This window comes from Herpailurus yagouaroundi, unplaced genomic scaffold (assembly GCF_014898765.1).
Source record: "Herpailurus yagouaroundi ecotype Mexico unplaced genomic scaffold, PumYag 28, whole genome shotgun sequence".
NCBI classification, from domain to species: domain Eukaryota; kingdom Metazoa; phylum Chordata; class Mammalia; order Carnivora; family Felidae; genus Herpailurus; species Herpailurus yagouaroundi.
In genome coordinates this window covers 164,379,856-164,395,166 of record NW_024412376.1, presented here as the reverse complement: position 1 = coordinate 164,395,166, position 15,311 = coordinate 164,379,856, and the positions used below count along the sequence as shown (strand labels likewise).

The 15,311-nt window shown below is 49.0% G+C and overlaps 1 long non-coding RNA gene across 3 annotated transcripts in view; it reads left to right on the top strand.

The window, feature by feature from the left end:
• LOC121038699 (uncharacterized) overlaps positions 1–11,126 on the top strand; it is a 22,900-nt gene extending 11,774 nt beyond the window's left edge. For 2 of the 3 annotated variants that reach the window (XR_005794453.1, XR_005794455.1), the window contains exons 2-4: positions 5,067–5,288; positions 6,163–6,221; positions 10,999–11,126. This is a non-coding gene — a long non-coding RNA (uncharacterized LOC121038699). Of the gene's footprint in view, positions 1–613; positions 1,178–5,066; positions 5,289–6,162; positions 6,222–10,998 lie in introns of those variants that run through there. The other variant, XR_005794457.1, reaches the window with a different exon arrangement.
• The last annotated feature ends 4,185 nt before the right edge of the window (positions 11,127–15,311 follow it).

Here is a 15,311-nt window from a genome sequence, read left to right as displayed (position 1 = left end):
GGTCTGGATGCCGGCCGGCCGCGAGCGCCAGGTGCGGGGCCGAGCTCGGCGGGAGCGCCGCCGAGGCGAGCGGCGGGCTCGGAGTTTTGTCTCCTCTTAAACAGAACTTTCCCCCAACTTCTCCCCTTAAAGAGCGAAAGCCACGTCCCACTTGGCCTCCCCGCCGCCCACCAGCGCCCGGCGCCCTCGCAGCCCCTTTCGCGACAGAGCCCGAAGCCCTTTACGGCCACGCCCCCTGGGCTCCCCGGCCGCGTGCTTGGGGGGTGGCGCGCGCGCACGCGCGCAGTTGTGCACCTTCGCCTCTCCCCTCCCCCCCCCCGCCCCGGTCGTGGCTCTTCTCTGTCGAGGACCTGGGGTCAGGTCTTCAGGAGGTAGGGGTTTCGCGGCTCTTCTCTGTCGAGGACCTGGGGTCAGGTCTTCAGGAGGTAGGGGTTTCGCGGCATAGGTTTTAACCCTTGCAAAAATGAGTTTTTGGCCCCAGAGATGCACTTTCCCGGAACACCGGGCTGCAGTCGGTCCCCCCCGCCCCACCGCCCCCACTTTGTCCCCACACTGCTCTCAAGGCCTGCCACCCAGCAGGGTTTCGATAATTTGTTTTCCCTTACACTATCTGGGGGGGGGGGGACGGGGGAGGCGATAAGTGGGTGACTTTATGTTCTAGGCCTGTGGCCCCCGGGACGGGCTAAAAGGAAAGACTGGGGGATCCTGCCTGCCTGAGTGCTGCCTGTTTGGGACTGAGCTTTCCAGTGATCAGATGGAGCGAGTAGGTCCACTTTTGAAAGCTGTCAGGGTTATTCAAAGGATTAGGGGGGAAATGGCGTCAAGGCCCATTGCAGACTTGATGAAACCATCGGACAGTGGCAAATGGTATTGTTAGTAGACCGTGTGTCTCTGGTGGTTGTGGGCAAAGCGCTGGAATTAGATCCCGGATTTGGACCCCAGCTTCCTGATATGCTGGCTGGGAGACTTTGGGCAAATCTCAAGCCTGAAAAGGACTGCTGGTGCTGAGTTGCAAGCGGCCGGGTGCAAGGACAAGAGAGAGGCACGGAGGAACTAAGGGTGGCCCCCAGCTGTCAGCCAGCAGGGAAGCAGGGACCTCAGTCCTACAACACGAAAGAACTGGATTCTGCCCACACGGTGAATGAGCTTGGAAGTAGTTCCTTCCTAGGGCCTCCTGGTCAGTCACCCGACCCCTTGATTTTGTTCTTGCCAGACCCAGAGCAGAGAAACCCGCTAAGGTCTGACATTCAGAACACTGATAATAAATTGTATTGACTTGAGCCCCTAGACTTGTGGTAGTTTCTTATAGCATCAGTAGAAAACTAGTGTCGGAGAGGTCTGGTTGTGAGTGGGGCCTGGAACTTAGTCCACAGGACGTTTACATGAAGTTAGGAAAAAGTCAGTCGTGAGCCTAAGGATGGGGGAAAGTGGATAAAGATCCTTCAGGACTTGTCACAACCTTATTATCCTTTGAGCTCTGTTCATACAATTTAGAGTCTCTCCCGCCGCCCCCGCCAGGATAAGCGTTGAAAATATCTTCTCCCAGCTGAGGGTTGACTTTTTTTTTGAAAATAGACTTTATGTTTTAGAACAGTTTTAGGTATATAGAAAAATAGAGAAGATAGCAACAGAGAGTGCGGGCTTAACTTCCCACTCTGATTAAGGTTCCTTTGATAAACATAAGATTTTAGTTTAAAAAATATTTTGGGGCTGGGGCGCCCGAGTGGCTCAGTCAGTTAAACGTCCGACTTCGGCTCAGGTCATGGTCTCGCGGTTCGTGAGTTCGAACCCTGCATCGGGCTCTGTGCTGACAGCTCAGAGCCTGGAGCCCGCTTTGGATTCTGTGTCTCCCTCTGTCTGCCCCTCTGCCGCTTGCACTCTGTCTCTCGCATTGTCTCAAAAATAAATAAACATTAAAAAAAATTTTAAAACATATCTTGGGGCACCTGGGTGGCTCAGTCGGTTAAGTGTCCGACCTTGGCTCAGGTCATGATGTCACGGTTCATGGGTTGGAGCTCCAAGTCAGGCTCCGTGGTAACAGCTCAGAGCCTGGAACCTGCTTTGGATTCTGTGTCTTCCTCTCTGTCTGCCCCTCCCCTGCTAGTGCTCTGTCTCTCTCTCTCTCTCTGAAAAATAAACACTAAAAAAAATTTTTGGAATAAAATACAAAATCTTTTAAACGTGGGGTGCCTGCGTGCCTCCGTCATTTGAGTATCTGCTCCTGATTTTGGCTCAGGTCATGATCCCAGGATTGTAGGATCAGCCTTGTGTCTGTGCTGGTAGCATGGAGCCTGCTTGGGATTCTCTCCTCTCTCTCTCTCTCTCTCTCTCTCTCTCTCCTCCTCCTCTCCTGCTCACATGCTTTCTCTCTCAAAATAAATAAACATTAAAAGAAAAAAATTATTTTTAATGTTTATTCACTTTTGAGAGACCGAGAGAGAGCATGAGCAGGGAAGGGGCAGAGGGAGGGAGACACAGAATCCAAAGCAGGTTCCAGGCTCCGAGCTGTCAGCACAGAGCCCGACGCAGGGCTCGAACTCACAAACCGTGAGATCATGATCTGAGCCAAAGTCAGACGTTTAACCGACTGAGCCCCCCAGGCTGAATGCTCTAGTGTTTAAAACAAACTTGAGGCGAAATTCATGTAATATATAACTAAATCTCCATAAAGTGCACAATTCAGTGATATTTCGTGTATTCACAGTGTTATACTACCGCCAGCTTTCTCTAGTTTTAAAATTTTTTCAATGCTCCCCCAGTGCCACTCAGTGATCGCCCCGCAGCCTCCCTCCCCTCACCCCCTGGCCACCATCAATCTCCCTTCTGTCTCCACGGATTTGCCTGTTCTTGGTATATCATACGCACTCCTCTGCTGAGGCTTCCACGATATACCACAGAATGGGTGAGTTTAAACAACAGAGATGTATTTTCTCCCAGTTCGGGAGGCTGGCAGTCCACGGTCAAGGTGTTGGCAGATTTGGGTTCTTCTGGGCCTCTGTCCCTGGCTCGCACGCAAATGGCCACCTCGCCACTGTGTCCTAGCATGGTCTTTTCTGTGCTCACTGAGCATCCCTGGTGTCTCTTCCTCTTTCTATAAGGACACCAGTCCTGTTGGCTTAGTATTCCACCCCTGTGACCTCATTTCACCTTTATTACTTCTTTAAAGGCTACTATGATCTGAATGTTGTGTCCGCCCCACCCACCCCTGCCAAATTCATATGTTGAAATCCTAAGGCCTGATGTGATGGTGTTAGAAGGGGGGCCTTTGGGAGGGCTTAGGTCATGACGGTGGAGCCCCCCATGACTGGGATTAATGCTCTTATAAAAGGGACCCCCACGGTACTCCCCAAAGCCTTGGCCTTCTCCTTGTGCCCTGTGAGGGCTCAGCAAGAAGTCCCCGGCTGCTATCAACCAGGAAGAGAGCCCTCACCAGAGTTCAGCCATGTGGGTGTCTTGATCTTGGATTTACAGCCATTTTTGTTTCTAGAAACCTTGCTAAACTCTACTACGAGTGCTGATGATTTATCATTAGATTATTTCAAATCTACGAACTGTGAGAAATAAATTTCTGTTGCTTATAAGCACCCCCCAGTCTGTGGTATTTTGTCACGACAGCTACAATGGACTAAAACAAAGGTCCTGTCTCCGAACACAGTCACGATGGGAATTAGGACGTCAGCATATAAATTTGGGGGAACACAGTTTGGTCCATCACATCATATAAAAGGAATAGCGGCGCCTGGGTGGCTCAGCTGGTTAAGCCTCTGACTTCGGCTGAGGTCATGATCTCACGGTTTGTGAGTTTGAGCCTCACGTCGGGCTCTGTGCTGACAGCTCAGAGCCCGGAGCCTGCTTCCCATTCTGTGTCTCCCTCTCTCTCTCTGCCCCTCCCCCACTGTGCTCTGTCTCTCCCTCTCAAAAATAAATAAACATTAAAATAAATAAATATATAAAAGGGATCATACAGAGGCACTGGCTGGCTCGGTGGGAAGAGCATGCGATCCTTAATCTCGGGGTGATGAGTTAGGGCTCCACGTTGGTGTAGAGATTTACTAAAAATAAATAAATAAACTTAAAAATTTTTTTTAAAAAAAGAATGCTACACTGTGTGGCCTTTTGTGTCTGGGTTTTTTCACTTTGCATAATATTTTCGAGCTTCATCCAAGTTGTAGCATGTATCAGCACTTGATTCCTTGTTCGGGCCAAAAAGTATTTCACGAACGTGCCACAATTCGTTTATCTGTTCATCCATTGGTGGCCACTGGCGGTGTCTCTACCCTTTGGCTAGTATGAGTGATGCTGCTCCAAACATCCTTGTACAAGTTAGTGTTTTAATTTTGATGAAGACAAAATATCAAGGTTTCCTTTTATGCTTCCCCGCCCCCCCCGGTTTTATTTTAAGAAATGCTTGGGGCGCCTGGGTGGCCCAGTCGGTTGAGCATCCGACTTGATCCGTCATGATCTCACGGTTCGTGGGTTCGAGCCCCGCGTCGGGCTCTGTGCTGACAGCTCAGAGCCGGAGCCTGCTTCGGATTCTGTGTCTCCCTCTCTCTGTGCCCCTCCTCCGCTCCTACTCAGTCTCTCTCTCTCTCTCTCTCAAAAATAAACATTAAAACAAATTTAAGAAAAGAAGAAATCCTTGACCTCCCTGAGGTCATATACTCTCTTCTAAAAGCCTTGATGTTGGTTTTCTCATGGTCGTGGGCAATCCACCTAGAAACACATTTCGAGGCGGGGATCTACTAGTGGTTTTCCCCCCGTGTGTGCCCAGTTATCCCGGCCCTGATTACTGAATATTTTATCCGTTTCGTCCAGTCTGCGATGTAACAGCTGTCAGGTGTCAACTGTGTCAATTCGTCGCATGTCTGCATTCTGTTCCATTAGTGTCCATCTTGGGGCTGTTACTCTAGTGACTTAATTACTTTATACTAAGTAGGCTTTGTAGTAAGTACCGATATCTGGTTAAGCAGGATAAGCCTCCCCCCCCCCCCCCCCCCCCCCCCATCTGCTTCTTCGGGAATGTCCTGGCTTTTCTGCCTGTTCTGACTTTGAATTCCTTGCTTAAGTTTCACCAGGACAACCAGACCCACCTGATGAGACTTCTTCGATGCACTGGACCAATTTGGAAAAGAATCAGAATGCCTTCTGTTGAGCTGATCAAAGGAACACCAAGGATTGCCAACAGTCACCAGAAGCCGGATGGGACAAGGAAAGATTCTCTCCTTGAGACTTCAGAGGGAGCATGGCCCTGCCGACACCTTCATTTCTGATTTCTATCCTCTTGAATTGTGAGAATGGATTTAAGCCACTCTAAGCCACTCTTAAGCCACCGCTTTAAGCCACTCGGTTTGTGGCAATTACAGTATTCTTAGGAAAATAATACACCAAGCAGCGCCTGGGGGGCTCGGTGGGTTGAGCGTCCAACTTCGGCTCAGGTCGTGATCTTGTGAGTTCGAGCCCCGCGTCGGGCTCTGGGCTGACAGCCCGGAGCCTGGAGCCTGCTTCTGATTGTATGTCTCCCTCTCTCTCTCTGCCCCTCCCCTGCTCATGCTCTGTCTGTCAAAAATGAATAAACTTTAAAAAAAAATTAAGAAAAAATAACACACCATTAAAAAACTGTTTTGATCCTATTACAAATGACATATTTTATTATTATTATTTTTTGAGAGGTAGGTTTTTTTTAAAGTTTATTTATTTATTTTGTGAGGGTTGAGGGAGCGGCAGAGAGAGAGAGAGAGAGAGAGAGAGAGAGAGAGAGAACCCCCGCATGGGGCTGGGTCTCATGAACTGTGACATCATGATCTGAACCCAAATCAAGAGTTGGAGGCTGGGGCGCCTGGGTGGCTCAGTCGGTTAAGCGGCCGACTTCGGCTCAGGTTATGATCTTGCGGTCCGTGAGTTCGAGCCCCGCGTCGGGCTCTGGGCTGACGGCTCAGAGCCTGGAGCCTGCTTCCAATTCTGTGTCTCCCTCTCTGACCCTCCCCCGTTCATGCTCTGTCTTTCTCTGTCTCAAAAATAAATAAACGTTAAAAAAAAAAAAATTAAAAAAAAAAAAAAAAAGAGTTGGAGGCTGAACCAGCCAGGCACTCCAGAGGTAGTTGGGTTTAATTTTTATTTACTTATTTTTAAAATTGCGGTATAAATAACACAGTGTTCTATTAGTTTCAGGTGTACAAAATAGTGATTCAACAATTGTGTACATTACTCAGGTGGCCATCACGGTAAGTGTGCTCATTAATCCCCTTCATGTAACCCCCCCATCCCCCCCCCACCTGCCCTCTGGCAACCACCAGTTTGTTCTCTGTAGTGGAGAGTCTGTTTTTTGTCTCTTTTTCCTTTGTTCCTTTGTTTTGTTTTGTTTCTTCAATTCCGCATATGAATGAAATCAACTGGTATCTGTCTTTCTCTGGCTGGCTTACTTCGCTTAGCATAATACACTCAAGTTCCATCCCCATTGTTGCAAATGGCAAGACTTCATTCTTTTTTATGGCTGAGTAATATTCCATGTGTATGCATGCCACATCCTCTTTATCCATTTATCTGTGCACGGACTAGAGGACACCTTTTAGAAAATGCATTTTCTCTTCCTGGTGCATGGAAGCACTGCTGACTTTCATGTTTCATTTTCGTTTCTAGACACCTTGCTAAGCTCTCCTACTAATACTAACAATTGAGATTCTTTCAAACCGAAGATGTTTAAAAAACCATCATTAGAGGGGCACCTGGGTGGCTCAGTTGGTTAGGCATCTCTTAATTTTGACTCAGGTCATGATCTCACGGTTCGTAAGTTTGAGCCCTGTGTCCGCTCTGTGCTGACAGCTTGGAGTCTGCTTGGGATTCTCTCTCTCTCAAAATAAGTAAATGAATTTAAAAAAAAAAAAACAAAAAACTATTATTAGGGGCGCCTGGGTGGCTCAGTCGGTTGGGCGGCCGACTTCGGCTCAGGTCATGATCTTGAAGCTTGTGGGATCGAGCCCCGCATTGGGCTCTGTGCTGACAGCTCAGAGCCTGGAGCCTGCTTTGAGTTCTGTGTCTCTCTCTCTCTCTGCACTTCCCCCACTGTCACTCTGTGTCTCTTTCTCTCTCAAAAATAAATAAACGTTAGGGGCGCCTGGGTGGCTTGGTCATGACTTCGGTTCAGGTCATGATCTCATGGGCCGTGAGTTTGAGCCCCGCGTCGGGCTCTGTGCTGACAGCTAAGAGCCTGGAGCCTGTTTCAGATTCTGTGTCTCCCTCTCTCTCTGTCCCTCTCCTGTTCATGCTCTGTCTCTCTCTGTCTCAAAAATAAACAAACATTAAAGAAAAAATTAAAAAAAAATAAACGTTAAAAATAACTATCATGAGAATATAATGGTTAATAGCTGTGGTAGTTTAAAAAACATGCCCACAAGTTTTTTGCTACTTTTCTCCTCATGGTTCTGCCCCTTGGTTAGTTATGAGTTATAGACAGAGACTATACTGGGGGAGTTGTCTCACAAGGTCATCTTTATTTGTACAAATAAGAAGATTGTGAAGAATAATTTCCAGAGCCTGACTCCCTATTAGGGTTTGGGATGAATATCCGGAGGGGAGTTTTAACGTTATCATGAAATGGAGGTAACTGTCGGGCACTTCTGGCACTTTCTGATCCTCTGAGCAGTTGTCTTTTTTATTTTTTTATTTATTTTTTATTAAAAAAAATTTTTTTTTTCAACGTTTATTTATTTTTGGGACAGAAAGAGACAGAGCATGAACGGGGGAGGGGCAGAGAGAGAGGGAGACACAGAATCCAAAACAGGCTCCAGGCTCTGAGCCATCAGCCCAGAGCCTGACGCGGGGCTCGAACTCACGGACCGTGAGATCGTGACCTGGTTGAAGTCGGACGCTTAACCGACTGCGCCACCCAGGCGCCCCTCAGTTGTCTTTTTTAAATGTTTCTTTCTCGGTTCCGTCAGTCAGTCAGTTTGTTTCTAAAGGGTAAGATTGACTGTTGGGCAGAAGCTTCTGCTAGAAGTTTCCTGAGTTTGGGGGAGGGGGTCAGACCTGTGACAGAACTCGATTACCCTCCGGGACTGTGGACGGGGTTGCTGCTAACGAACCAAACAGCAGAAGTGATGGCATAGCGCCAGTGACCGTGAGTTGTAAAAGGACCGTGCCTTTCATCTGTGGTCCTCTGGCTGGGAGAACTCCCTGGGGGGATGCCAGCTGCCCCGTCTTGAGCCTCCCCAAGGGCAGCACACAGCGTGTCTGTGTCGAGGCCACGGGCAGGAGTGCACAGCGCCCGGCTGAGCCCATTTAGCCCCTCCTGGTCTCCGTCTCCAGGAGGAGCTCCTCAGGGAGGCTCTTGACTTCTGCCCTCCCAGGCCACAGATGAAATATGTACCCTTCCAGGGGAGGGCAGCTTCCGAAGCCTGTTTCTTGCTGCCGCAGGGTGCAGGGCTCAGGAATTCTGACAGAGGTTGAGCAACCATGGGATTCAGCACACCCTGCTTGGAATTTCTTTGCCAGTATAATTTCTTCAAAACCCCAGGATGTTTCCTGTCCATTTACTTGCAGTCAGTTCCACTGTGCGTGTAATTACAGCCACCAATCTGGTAAAGATTAGGTTTTTTTTGGTAAACGGGTCTCTGTGCTACGTCTTTCCCCTAGCCTCTCGACTCAGTGGTGCCCAGGTGGAGCCAGTGGCTTTGATAGGAAGGTGGCAGTCGTAATTTGGTCTTCACCGCTTGGTCGGCACCTGCTACCTGGGAAAGAACCTTTAGAGAAAGAACATGCTTGAGAGACACTTTAGGGCCTCAGGCTTGTCTCATCTGTGAGATGGCTTCTTCTGGAGACAACGCTTGTCTTTTTAAGAAAATTTAGGGGCGCCTGGGTGGCGCAGTCGGTTAAGTGTCCGACTTCAGCCAGGTCACGATCTCGCGGTCCGTGAGTTCGAGCCCCGCGTTGGGCTCTGGGCTGATGGCTCGGAGCCTGGAGCCTGTTTCCGATTCTGTGTCTCCCTCTCTCTCTGCCCCTCCCCCGTTCATGCTCTGTCTCTCTCTGTCCCAAAAATAATAAATAAACGTTAAAAAAAAAAGAAGATTTAATTTATACATATATATGTAATTTTTAAGTTTTTATTTATTTTGAGAGAGAAAGAGAGCGCGAGCGGGGGAGGGGCAGAAAGAGAGTAAGAGAGAGAGAACTCCACGCGGACTCCGCACCATCAGCACAGAGCCCAATGCAGGGCCCGAACTCACAAACTTTGAGATCATGACCTGAGCCTAAACCAAGAGTCAGACACTCAATGACTGAGCCTCACGCCCAATGTGGGGCTTGAACTCAGGACCCCAAGATCAACAGTCTCATGCTCTACTGACTGAGCCAGCCAGGCACCCCTGGAGCCATCTCTTAAAACTGTTTCAGTTTGGGATGCAGAAACCCCTGCCATTTTTGTTTGTTTGTTTGGTTGGTTGAAGATTTTCTTTTTTTTTTTTTCCCCTATATGAAATTTATTGTCAAATTGGTTTCCATACAACACCCAGTGCTCATCCCCAAAGGTGCCCTCCTCAATACCCATCACCCACCCTCCCACCCCCCATCAACCCTCAGTTTGTTCTCAGTTTTTAAGAGTCTCTTATGCTTTGGCTCTCTCCCACTCTAACCTCTTTTTTTTTTTCTTCCCCCCCCCATGGGTTTCTGTTAAGTTTCTCAGGATCCACATAAGAGTGAAAACATATGGTATCTGTCTTTCTCTGTATGGCTTATTTCACTTAGCATCACACTCTCCAGTTCCATCCACATTGCTACAAAGGGCCACATTTCGTTCTTTCTCATTGCCATGTAGTACTCCATTGTGTATATAAACCACAATTTCTTCATCCATTCATCAGTTAACCCCTGCCATTTTCAACCCCAAATGACCAGTAGTGGTGGCCTCTCAGGTCTCCTTCAAAGGAGCTACTGTAGGAAGCACACTTCACAACCTCCAGCTGCCACCTCTTTGGTTCTGCCATGGTGGTCATGCCAAGGCCATGGCCATCTGCCCTCAGCCTGCACTCAGGACTAAATTTACCATGCTGGGGGCGCCTGGCTGGCTCCGACCCTAAAGCGTGCAACTCTTAACCTTGGGGTTGTAAATTTCAGCCCCACGCTGGGTGGAGAGATTACTTAAAAAAAAATCTTTGAATTTACTATGCTCATCACCCCATCTGTCCCATTGATGAACCTAGTAGAAATCAGCCTAGGGCGCTATTCTTAGGACAAGTTTCCCATAATGCTCTCCAGCTCAGACACTCTTCTGGTCCTGGAGGGACTGGTGAGCCATTGCCTGGCTCCCTGCCCTCCACCCCGCCCTTACCCATTGCCAGCCTGTCCCCAGAGAACTCTGCCCCATGGTCCTCAGGCCCGTGAAGGGAAAGCTTCTCGTTCCTCTCGTGCCTCGGTCAGGATTCGGGGCCGGCCTTCACCCCTGGCCATTGTCACGGCACTCTTCGTCCTTCCTCTTGTCTAAAGCGGCGTTCCTTTAGAGGGCTTGCTGCTCATCCGACCGCCCTCTCCGCCTCCCCACCGCTGCCACCCTCCAACTGCTCTCCCCCATCGAATCCCCCTCGTTCGTTGTACACTTCGGCACCCAGCTCCTGGCTCCTTTCCACCCCGTGTCCTGCCATCATCCTGGGGAAGGTCCGTGGCCATCCCACACCGGGGCCCCCACGCCCTCCTCACATCTGATGGGCTCCTTGATGTCCCTTGGCTGCTCATTCCCGGGGGTGACTTGGGGTTTGTTATTGCCCCAAACCGGCTCCGAATCCTTGCTCAGCCCTCCTCCTTTCTGACCATGTCCCCATCCTCCTGGGTGACATGTGTACTATAGTCTCCAACACCTTTTTTTTTTAAACTCACCGACCCGTCAATTCACATTAACAGCGGCTTTCTCCTGCTCTGCATTTCTGCACTTATCCCTTCAGTGTTTACCATTCACTGCTGTAACAATGTTCTTGTCAAAACCCTAATCTTTTATTCCTTGTTTCCTTCCCCCAGCTTTATTCCAGTATGGAAACCGCAGCCCTTGATCAGCTGAGTGCCGCTAGGAACCATCGCCAAGAGGCTGCAGGAAAGCCCAGGGCTTGGGGGAGTCTAGTCGCAGCTGGTGGTAAAGAAATGTCTTCCAAGGGGCAAAGAAGAATATGGGCGAGTTTGGGAATAATGGATAACAATGGAACGGAGCATTCTGTGAATCATGGGGTTTGAGGAAGGAGGGATGGGGGTATAAACAGGAGAAAGGAACCACTGAGAATTATGGGGATCAGGAAAGGAGAAAACAGAACTGACCGGGGAAGCCCTAGCTTTTTCAGAGCAGCACTAAAGCAAGCTCTGGATGGATTTATTTATCTGGCCAGTGTCAACCAGGTAACAGCTCTGCGTTTATCTTTGGAAGATGGTGGAAACTCAGACCGCTCCATAGTTATCTGCTCCCTGGAAGGGGGAGGGTTCCAGGACCAGGGACTTGGATTTGGGGCTTTTTCACCTTGGAGTTGTTTGAGGGCAGGGCAAAGGGAACAGCTACAAATGAATGAGTGAGAAAGAAGATTGTTGTTTGGACAATGAATGCCCTGAGCAAGTGGGAGGGATGTGATGACAAACGAGGATATAAGCCTAGAAAGAAGGAAGGACGACCCTTCCATCAAAACACGGGAGAGGAAGAGCTGTCGGTTAGCGTAGGTCACGTCATCTTGACAACCCCCGAACCTCAGCGCTTGGAACAATACGGGTCTCCTCCTTTGTGCTACATGTTCATCATCGGTTGGCAGGGGAACTACTCTTGTTGAAGGAACATAGGCTGATGATCCACCACCATCTTGGATGCTGCTCATCCCTGTGCCACAGACAGAACCCTGGGGGGGTCTCTTGTTGGAGGTTCAGGCTTGGATTAGAGATGTGCCGCTTTCCTCACAGCTCATTGACCAGGGTTAGTCTCTCACACTGTCCCTCTTCCTCCTTCCCATACCCTCCCCCCCCCCCCCCCCCAAGCACAAGAGGGCTGGGAAGTCCAGTTCCACTGCATGCCTGGAAGGTGGATACTTGGAATGTACTTGGTGAATAGCACGAATGATCCCTACAGCATTTTGTCCCAGATGAGCTTTAGTTCTAGAGGTCACACAGAATGCCCGTGCTGGAAATCACCCCACACAAGCCAGTACGTGCCCAAGATCACACAGAGAGCAGCAGGATGGCTGGGAGCCAGATCTCCTGTGTCCCAGCCCCTCTGTTCCGTGGTAGCTTGGACTCCAGGGTTTTATCTTCAGCAAGTTTAAGAACTCTTTGGAGTGTCTTCCCTTCACTTGGAGTCATTAAAAAAAAAAAGAAAAAAAAGCTTTCCACTTTATTTTTAAAGTCATCTCTACACCCAACGTGGGGTCTGAACTCAAGACCCCGAGATGAAGAGTCACAAGCTCTACGAACTGAACCAGCCAGGGGCCCCCGGAGTCATTTTTGTGGATGCTCGTCCAAGTGTTGATTGCATCCTTGGCTATTGTCGGTCCTACCACGTCATTAGAATTAAATTTGCTTTCTTCCCAGGGGTCATGTCAGCTGATGAAACAGCTGGATGCAGAAGCCTCTGCGGGACCTAGTGGTCTTCCCAGCCTGATTCTTACCAAGTGTGAGACCAGCGGATTGTGAACAGTTTGCATACTTTGCCTCCATTTCTTTCTTTCTTTCTTTGAAGTAGGCTTCACACCGTCCAGCATGGAGCCCAACGCAGGGTTTGAACTCATGAGCCTGAGATCACGATCTCCGCTGAGATCAAGAGTCCGATGCTTAACTGACTGAGCCACCCAGGGGCCCCTACTTTGCCTCCATTTCTCATCAGAGCTTCTGTTACATACCACTTTGTCTGTCTCCTCTCCAATGCCTCTCCAGACCACCATGCTCCTGTAGCCCCCACGTTTCTTTCTGTGATAGCATTTTGATATGAAAAGACACTTGTAGGGGCACCTAGGTGGCTCAGTAGGTTAAGTGTCCGATTTTGGCTCAAGTCATGATCTCACGGTTTGTGAGTTTGAGCCCCACGTCAGACTCTGTGCTGACAGCTCAGAACCTGGAGCCTGTTTCAGATTGTTGTCTCCCTCTCTCTCTGCTCCTCCCCTGCTTGTGCACTTTCTCTCTCAAAAATAAACATTAAAAAAAAAAAAATAAATAAAAGGACATTTGTCACACCTGAAGCACCTGAACAGAGAGAGGCCCCGGCTTCAGGGAGGCTGTGCAATGTAGAGAACCTGGCCAACAACCCCAGGGGTCCTTCCTGCACAGCTGTCCGTGACCGGAGCTCTGAAGGACAGCCGGGAAAAGGACAGAGAGCCCGGGGCTTGTAAAGGACATACAGATCTACAATAAAAAATTCCGGCAACCTTGGCTGTACTCAATGATGTGATTGTACAGTCTCATAAGACTGCCTCTCAGAATGGCTCCTTAGGACATTCTTTGCTTAGAAAATGCAAGAGATTCAATTACTCCTCCAACTGCTAGCAATCCGGGATAGACTTCAGGAGCTGGGGACTCTGGAATTAGTGGTTGCTTACAAGGAGGAGGAAGTAAGCAGTTACTGAAAGTAATTTAGGAGTAAAGTTTGCAAACCTCTAAGAATCGTCTCTGATTACTTCACAATTCATAAGACGACAAACACCACCATGTAGCTGCTGAAAAAGAGAATGCGCGTCTAGATGTTTAGATAGGCTAAGATTTTCAAACCAGAGCTTCAGGTGGAAAAAACACACAAAGGACATTTGCAGGTTACACAGTGTACTACCATCTATGTAAAAACAAAAACAAACGCAAAGACCCCCCAAGGTTGGGGAGAATTATGCATATGCCTAAACATGCATAAGTTGGAAAGGTACACAAGACACTGGTAAACCGTTGCCTTCCTCGGGAAGATGGGGAGAATGGGTCCACTTTTTTTTTGTCTTTTGAATTTTGTGCCATTGTACTACTCGTTTTAAAATTACAGGGGCGCCTGGGTGGCGCAGTCGGTGAAGCGTCCGACTTCAGCCAGGTCACGATCTCGCGGTCCGTGAGTTCGAGCCCCGCGTCGGGCTCTGGGCTGACGGCTCAGAGCCTGGAGCCTGTTTCCGATTCTGTGTCTCCCTCTCTCTCTGCCCCTCCCCCGTTCACGCTCTGTCTCTCTCTGTCCCAAAAATAAATAAACGTTGAAAAAAAAAAATTTTTTTTTTAAATTAACCAAACGCAATGTGGCACCCGGAGACAGGAAAAGAGGCATTACTGGAAACTGGTAAAATCAGAAAAGTCTGGAATCTAGTTAGTTGTATCATACCAATATTAATTTCCTAGTTTTCGCAAATTTTTTTGGTGGTGGTTGCTTCTCGGTTCATAATTCCATCCTACCCACTTCTGTTAAAACCTATATAGAAAATCTGGAACTTCCGCCATTTTTTTCACACTGTTCCCTGTGCCTGAGAGGTCTCTCATTCTCTCGTCCTCAGAGCTGTATTCCTCTTTCCAGGCCACGTTCACCAGTTAGTTGCTTTGAAATGCTTCTTAACGCGTCCAGAGACATGGTGTGTAGCTTTTGACACAAGGTTTGCCGCGGTTTTACATTTATCCGTTGGGCTTCCGAGGAAGCGGACTCCCAAGATGAAAATTACATCGCGGGTTAAATTTATTAGGGATTCATTCCCCTGGAAGGGAAGGTCCAGTAAGAGGAGGCCGAGAAGTGGGGCAATGAGGCAGACCCAGCAAAAGCCTCAGCAGACCCCCAGGGAGCTGATAGAGACGCCCTTCCAAGTTGTCCCAACTTGCAGCGAGAGGGAAAGAGCCCTTGGACCCCCAGCCCATCAGTCAATGGACATGGGCCGCCCAGGAAAGGGGGCCTGGTCTTGGCTAGGGCAGCTCTTAAGCAGAGGAACTTCTCAAAAGGACTGACCAGCTGAAGGCTGTCGGCAGCACTTCCGGCGGCTGGTGAGCAAGCCCTTCACGGCTGAAGGGTCTGGGAGGGGTGTGTGTGGCCCACCACACCACTAATTGCACCTTCCCTTAATATTGCTAATGCAAGGACTAGAGTACAATTATGTGCCGATCTTCTAGGTTAAAAGAGTCAAAGTACTCTGGCCTGGCTGTCTGAAGAGAGCCTCGGGGGCGACAGGATTTTAAGGGGTTCTTTCCTGCACTAAGGACCGAGATTGTCCTTCCCCTGACCAGTTCCTATAGTAGCAGGCGGAGCTAAATCTTCCCCACGATCAGAGGCTTAGGACACTCATTCTCCAATTGGCAATGATGACAAAGGAAAAGATTTCATTTTGAGGGAAAAAAAATTTAGTCGATAACTTTTTTAGGTC